We start from the raw sequence: 7,530 nt of genomic DNA, 5'->3' as shown, positions 1-7,530 counted from the left end.
ACAATTTGCTCAGCTAACCCCAACATACCCACACAGACTCAGCTAGTCTAACCCAAACTAAAAGAAGCAGCTTAATACAGTGTGATTCACCACAGCTCCGAATAATCCTGTTGTCACACTGATACCCAATGACCCATCACCATAAGGCTTTGACCACGGAGGGTGGGCGAGTCTTGGGAATGAAGGCAGCATCCCATAGCCACCTGTCCACACACCTACAAGATCCATAAAAAGCAGATAAAGGAAGGGAAGGAGTGACACAAACAGGAACTGAGGATGCTGAATATGGGAAGTGTGTGTTAGCATTCTGTCTAAGCTTGACACCCACAGTTACCTGGCAACAGTCAGGTATGCCTGTCAAAGGAGATGATTGCCCACTCCTCACTCTCTTGCTCCTTGCTCTCTTGCTCTTCCTCTCTTCCCCTTTGTCCCTTCTCTCCCCATTTCCCTCCCCGGTTCCCTCCATATGCTCATGGCCAGCCTCTACTCATCTCCTCTTCTACTCTTCTTCTCTCATTAAACCTTTCCACATGGAACCATGTTGGCCTGGTGTGGTTTGTTCGGATGTGAGCTAAGATTTCTACCCCAGGCCTTGTGATGGGGTAGCCACTAAGCTACAAACTCCTCCCTCAAGGCTCGGTGCTTCATCTGGTATAATTGGAAAAGGAAAGAATCTTTTTAAATTATTATCATTTTTAGTATTGTTATTTCTGCCATTTATCATGGCTGAGATGCTGGGGTTGAATATACTCTGTCATCAAGGATGAACTTGAATTTCTGATATTTCTGCCTCCACCAGCCACCTTATCATGTCTTCCTAAAACAGAGCTTTTAAAGCCACTACAATCTCATTCTCAAGTCTATCCCTGGGTCATTCAAGAATAGGAGCAGTTCTGAGCCTCTCTGAGGATTAGCTGTGCCCTTTCCCCCCCAATCCTCTTGGCTCTAGGCACACACCAGAAATCTATCTCCATCTTCTCTTTCAGGGAAACATGACCCTGTTCTGGTGGTCACCTCCATGGCTAACCAAATGAAAGCAGAGGCATGTCAGATGTGATCCCGGCAGATACCAAAGCAGGAATGAAGAGCGGGGGCAAGGCAGCAAAGACATGAAGTTTGATCACAGGTTAACACCCCAGGCAAACACAGTTCAAGGGTTGCCCTGGCTAAGGGTCATTGTGAAACAACCCTCCCCTATCATTGCTGAAGGTTACAATGAGTTTTCTTGTGCTCTATATGTGTGCACAACAGGCCTAGACAGCCAGAGAAAGCCTTGGGAAGAGATGTAGGCATTGCCACTAGGACTGGATGTTTGTCTGGAGTGAAAGATGGATGGGGTCAGGAGTCAGAGGTCAGGGGTCAGGGTAGGGTCTTAAGGCTGAATTACATCTCGTAAGCAGCATTGTCTCTCCTTACTGCTCCACCTCTCATAAAGAAAGCATGCAAGTCACAGAGGTAGACAGATTCCCAACACTGAATAGGCATGGATCCTTAAATGGCCACATAGATGAAGACTGCTCCTTAGCTGAGACATGAATTGGGCTTTGCTTTGTTAGGAGATAAATAGTCAGGCTAAGCCACAAAACCCAGCTGCTGGTGCAGTAGTTAGGCTGCTTTGATGACTGCAGGGAGAAAGTGGGAGCTACACAGACCGCCACCTTCACTCCTATTCTAAGAATCAACGGGAAGCATGATAACCCTGCATCACCACTAGGTTTGTGAAAATCAGTGGACTGGAAGCAACAGAGGCCACGGAGCAATGATAGCATACATCGGGGTGCAGGAGAGCCTCTGCCGTATGGAGAGGAGACCTGGTTCAGAGCACAAAGGGCTCTTGGTCTCTCTGAACTTTGGTTATTTTGTTTGAGCTTTTCTTCAGCGGAGGACCAGGTCCACTATATATTACAGAAGCATTGCCTATTGTTCATCAGACCTACCCAAGGTTACAGAGTAAAGTGCCTCAGGTAGCAGAGATCCGCCCCGGATGTATACCTGAACTCTCACTGGGACAAGGATGCACCCTTGATTCATGCTCAAAAGGGAAGCTGGCTTCATAGTCATGGCCTTGCAGTCTCCAGTGATATGAAAGAAGTCAAGAGCTGTTAAACGGGGAAGAGCCAAGGACATCAACCGTGGTGAGGTGGTTTAAATGTGAATGTCCCACCCACACAGGCTCATGTGTTAGAACAGTTGGTCCCCTGCTGGAGGTGCCACTTCAGAAGGCTATGGAACCTTTACAAAGGGGATCCTTGTGGGAAGAAGTGAACCACTTGGGGGCAGGCCTTGAGGGTTGAATAGTTTGACCTTACTTCTTATCCACTCTGCTTCCTGGCAATATGACCGGCCACTGCAAGCTCCTGTCTCAACACGACTTGCTCACCTTGACAGACTGTATCCCCTTGAACTATAAGCCAAAATAAGTCATTCTTCCAATGAGGTGCTTTTCTTTTGGTGCTGAGTCCCAGCAACAAGAAAAGTAACTAACGCCTGTGGGCAGGACTTTGCCTCAAACAAAACACAAGCCACCAGGTCTTACAAGAGCACACACTGAACATCTGCTCATCACTTCCCAAATGGGATATGTCGTCTTGTTTGTTGCGCCATCCAGATGGGAAACTGGGGTCTAGGGAAGAGAAGTGCTTTGTATAAGGTCAAGAGGCAGAGAATGAGCCAGCTGTTAGTCAGGGAAAGCATCATGCATTCTGCATCCTCCTCTCGGGCCTCTCCACCACACAGCACACAAAGGTAAGAAACAGAAGTGAGGGGGATTTGTGAAGTCAGCAAGCAAACTCATGCATTTACCTTCACTTTCTGAACAGTCATCTAAATACTTACCGAAGTAGCTCAATAAATGGCTAAGTTATCCCATATAGAAAAGTCTCTAAATGCTTTCTCCCAATAGTAAGGCTGTGATGCACACAGTAGGCATTTTAAAACATTTTGCTGAAGGTATAGATGAATGTGACTTGTGTGCTTCCATACTCGCCCAAGCACTGAAGATTCTCTTTGTTGGTCCAATCCAATATACAATTAAGGATTGGATTCCATAGTGTTTGCCCCTCCCCTTTGGCTTACCATTCTGTTCCCTCTCCCTTTCCCATGCCCTAGTAACAGAACATCAATCTTTCCAGAAGTTGTGATCTTTAGGGATCAATTTTTCCTCTTCTGTGTCATACAATTCCTTCCATAGCAGTCTCTCCTTACTTGATCAACCCCGATAAAAATAACCAGAGTTATGTAAAAGTTTACAATTATGAAGTGGTTCCCCCACAGCCAAGCCACTTGGTTATCACAATATCCTAGAAGAGAGGGTGAGATGGGTATCACTAACTCCTGTTTCCATCAAGGCTCAGAGGGCAGGGTGAAGTGCTTAATATAACACACGGAGCAGATGAGCAAAGATTAAAGCCTGCCTCTGTCTCTCAAACACCAGATGCTGCATGTTGTCTCCTGTTGTTTCTGAGACATCTGGAGACCCTCAGCCCACCACCTCCAGTCACTAGGTCTGTCACTCTTGGCTACCAACAGCCACGGCACTGAAAAACAATCAGGTTCATGGTGGGGAGGGAGCCTTCTTGACCTCACTCTCCTAGGCAACCAGACTTTGCAAGGTATGAGAGAAGGCTGATGCTGGCCAGAGAAAGGCTGGTGTGCACAGGACTCTTAAAAAGGTGCTGGCCAGCACTGCAGTCATCCAAATGTTTGCAACCAGCTCTGCAGTTCCTATGAAAAGGGGTTTCATACGAGTTAAGCATAAATCTCCCTGAACTTCCAAGCAGCAAAAACTATATTAACATCATGGAGTATTTTTAAATATCAGCTGACGTGGGAAATAAAAGTGCTAAGCACAAAAATTCAATAATAAAAGCTATCCTCAATATTTATAGCTTATGTAATAGCATATGACCATTCTCTTAGTACATATATTACACAACAACAAATATAAGGAGATAATGAACTAAAAAATGTGGACAGAGCAAGGAAACCCAAAATCTATATAAAGTAGAATGGCATGTAGCTGGCTCTTTCATGTATGGGTGTGTGTGTTTATGTATGTGTGGTATATATGTGTACATGTATGTTTGTAGACATGTGAGTAGGTATGCAAACGTGTACACATATATGTTGAGACTAAAGGTTGATATCAGGTGTCTTGCTTAACTGCTCTCTACTTTGATTTGTCTCTCTGTCTGTATTTATGTTTGTATAGTGTATATGTGTCTACATGTATGTATGCAGGCATGTGAGTAGGTATGCAAATGTGTATACATATATGTTAAGATTAAAGGTTGATAGCAGAAATCTCCCTTAATTGCTCTCTACTTTGGTGTGTGTGTGTGTGTGTGTGTGTGTGTGTGTGTGTGTGTGTGTGTGTGTGTTTGTATGGTTTATATATGTGTATACATATATATGCAGGCATGTGAGTTGGTATGCAAATGTGTACAATATATGTCAAGATTAGAGGTTGATAGCAGAAATCTCCCTTAATTTCTCACTACTTTGATGTGAGTGTGTGTGTGTGTGTGTGTGTGTGTGTGTGTGTATGGTGTATATGTATGCAGGCATGTGAGTAGGTATGCAAATGTGTACACATATATGTTAAGATTACAGGTTCATAGTTGAAATCTCCCTTAATTGCTCTCTACTTTGATGTGTGTGTGTGTGTGTGTGTGTGTGTGTGTGTGTGTGTGTGTGTGTGTGTGTAAGCTAGAGATTGACACTGGGTATCAATACCTCACCACTCTATATATCAAGGCAGGGTCTTTCATTTTAATCCAGAGCTTGGTAGCCTGGTGATTCAGGCAGCCTCTTGTCCTTGGCTTCATCTCCAGCTGTCATCTCCCACACTTCCTCTCAAATAGGTCACCACACATATCTAGGAATTTTCTGAGTACTGGGGACCCAAACTCTGGTCCTATTGCTCATGTAACAAGCACATTTTTGTGCTAAGCCATCTCCCTTCCAATTGGTTTTTGGAGATAGGGTTCTCACTGAGCCTGAAGTTGACCTATTTGCCTATAGTGTATGGACAGGAAGTCTCAGGGACTCCATTGTCTCTGCTCCCCCAGCTCTGGTATTATAGGCACATGCCACTGTGTGCAGCTTTAACCTGCAGGTCTCAGGGATCAAACTCAGGTCTTCATGCTTGTACGCCAAGCACTTTACCCATAAAGCCGTCTCCCCCACACCCTGATTTAACAATTCTTTCCCCTTCACCACCCAGTTTTGTCAGTAGCAGCACTGTTTTGTCCTGCCTGAAGACTTCCTGTTTAATGGAGGGGGACCCATCACTGAGCATCGAAGTTGCCAGGCAGAGGTGCTGAGTGATTTGCTCACGTGCCACACAGCACTGCCTGACTCCCTCAGGCTCTCTATGGTGGCTAAGCTGTGTCTAGGGAAATCTTGGATTTGTTCTCCCTCGGAGCAGCTTTAGGAAATCCTCGGCAAACAATACAGGCTAAGGTATCATTCAAAGGGGATAGTAGGCTTCCTGGGTTGGCTTTCTGGAAGGTAAAGAGTCACTGTAGTCCTGGAGAAAGACACCAGGCCGCAAAGCAGCAGAGTATCCAGGCACATAAGGCTCTGGGGAGCAAGCTCATACTGAGTCCCAGCTTTCTGAAGAGCCCTGACAGCTGGAATCTGGCAGCCAGTTCCTCACAGCCAGAATTCTTCAGCATAAAGCACCAGAGAACCTGGAAGGACCACATAGGAAAGCCGGATCTGTGCCTGCCCACACAGATGATACACAGTCTTAGAACTGACTTGTGTTGTGTGATGGTTGGTCTAATGTTTATCTTATTTAACTTGGTTGGAATAAAGGATGCCCAGACAGCTAGTAAGGCAGTGCCCTCGAGAGTCTGTGAGGGTGTGTCCCTCGAGGCCTGCACTTGAATCCAGCATCAGAATGGACCGTCCTCACTGAGATGGGCAGGCATGAGACTTCGAGCGACTGAAGAGAACAAGAGGACAAGCTAGAGTGACACCCAGTGATCTTCCCCTGGGTCATTACAAGCTGAGACTTTAATCATTGTCCCGTCTAGGCCTGAATTACAGTGAACGGTGTGAGATCTCCAGCCTATAGATAGCAGACATGAGACTTCGCAGCCTCCAAACAAGCCGAGCCAGTTCCCAGGATAAGCCTTTACATACCTGTTCACTCACTCGAATACAGAGACACGCAGAGAGGGAGGCTTGCATACTTAAACATACACACTCACACACATGTATTATCTGTACACATGAACATGCCCATACACATGCAGTCTTTAACATGATACACTCCCACACAAATATAAACACATATACTCTCAGCACACACATATGTACACAAATATACACACACATACACCCTTTCTCTTTTTCTGTCTCTGTCTCTGTCTCTGTCTCTGTCTCTGTCTCTCTCTCTCTCTCTCTCTCTCTCTCTCTCTCTCTCTCCTGCATGCACACACACACACAAACACACAGCAAACAAAAAACAAAAAAAACAGAACCTCAGGTTACGTCTGCTCTTTTTGGAAAATTCTGACTAAATACGTAAAGCCTAAGGGAAAACCAACCAATCCTATTGGAAACTCAGAAAACATTCTACTTAGGGGAGTTGAATTAACCTTGCAAGCACATTCATTATCTTAATTAAAACAATAGGCACGACTTCTATTTATAAACTAAAGTTCCTCTTGAGTTTACATTCAGAGAATGCTTTTCCTTCTTAGATGCTGGTCTGCAGACCATGGGATGAAGAGCCCATCTTGTCCACATCTCCCATTAGCTGATGGTTAGAACACAGGGATGGACATGCAGCCAACCATGACTAGCACTCCCTGACACTGTGGCAGGTTGTGTCTTCCAATGACAGCTATGTCAACCCCTTGATCCACGTGTTCTCTGAGAGCTTTGCAACTAACTTTCCTCATGGGGCCTCGACTAAACCCCCTGCCCTTAAATCTGTGCAGGGTGGGGTGGTCCCCTCTTATTTAAGAGAACACAGCAGAGGGGGACACTGTGACTCACAAGGTTCGATCCCCAAAAGGTAAAAAGGCTCCAGTCTGTCTTCAGCTGTTGCTCCTCTATTCTCATGTGGTGAGGAACACAAACTAGTCCCCAGAGAGAGACATCAGGCCTCTGTGAGCTGTGTGGAGAGCTGGCAGAGGGGCCTCTCTCCCTTCTCCAATGTTCTTATTACAGCCACTATTTAACTTCAGCCCATGGGGAGCCCTGGCTAACTACCCAGCCAGGGCCTTCCTGAATTCGTCATCTGCAGGGACTGTGCATGCTTTTGAGCTGGACTGCTTTAAGCTTTGTGGTGATTTGCTGTAGCGAATCATAGTCCTTGAGGAGCCTTAGGATGGACAGTATCTACTCCATCCCCCAGCCCTCATGGTCACTGCAATATGCATTCCCTGGAGACTCGCTGAGCTTTGATGAAGAGAAGCAAGTGCTAGATTTGTGTGTAACATAAAGGGCACATGATATCTGGCATCCATTGGTAGGAGACTCTTCACACAGGAGGTGACAAAGCATGGGTATTTC

This window comes from Rattus norvegicus, chromosome 8, assembly GCF_036323735.1.
Source record: "Rattus norvegicus strain BN/NHsdMcwi chromosome 8, GRCr8, whole genome shotgun sequence".
NCBI classification, from domain to species: domain Eukaryota; kingdom Metazoa; phylum Chordata; class Mammalia; order Rodentia; family Muridae; genus Rattus; species Rattus norvegicus.
The sequence above is the reverse complement of the archived record's forward strand: the minus strand, read 5'-3'. Positions refer to the sequence as shown.